This window comes from Eucyclogobius newberryi, unplaced genomic scaffold (assembly GCF_026437365.1).
Source record: "Eucyclogobius newberryi isolate DKJ021-1_F unplaced genomic scaffold, fEucNew1.0.hap1 SCAF_21, whole genome shotgun sequence".
Taxonomy (NCBI): Eukaryota; Metazoa; Chordata; class Actinopteri; order Gobiiformes; family Gobiidae; genus Eucyclogobius; species Eucyclogobius newberryi.
The window spans coordinates 6,434,289-6,434,841 of record NW_027315846.1 but is presented as its reverse complement, the minus strand read 5'-3'; positions in this window follow the sequence as shown (position 1 = coordinate 6,434,841).

Here is a 553-nt window from a genome sequence, read left to right as displayed (position 1 = left end):
AGAACCAAACCCCAAACTAAAGCTGGACCAAACAAAGTCCACGTCAGAACGAAAACAGGCTCAATTTTGGACCAAAAGTTAGTACTGAAAGCCTGTTTTCTACTTCCCACCAGGTTTGACTTCTCCATTTTCGGGGGGCTCTTCTCCTCCTCGGTTTCCCCCTGACCACTCCGTCCACCTCAGCCTGGCCCGGTCCTTATCTCCCGGAGCCTCTTCCTCCTGGCCCAAAGATACGGCCCGGGCCTTCTCCGCCCGGGCCGTATCTTTGAGCCACTTCTGCCCATAAGTGGAAACATCAGAGGGCAATTAGCGTCATGGCTGATGCAGTTGTTATGTTAAACTGGCTACTGTCAGATTCACTCCATTATTCATAGGCCGAGAGTGGGAATCTCTGTCAGATTGTAATATCATATTTCAGGTAGCGCACAGGAACCGTGGTGGCCCGCACTGAGGAGGAAGGATGTGGGGAGCCTTAGGGGAGGAAGAGACGGACTAAGATTTCCAGTGCTTTTCCTTGTTTCGTGGTAAAAGTGCGTGGTGTAACTTTTCGGGC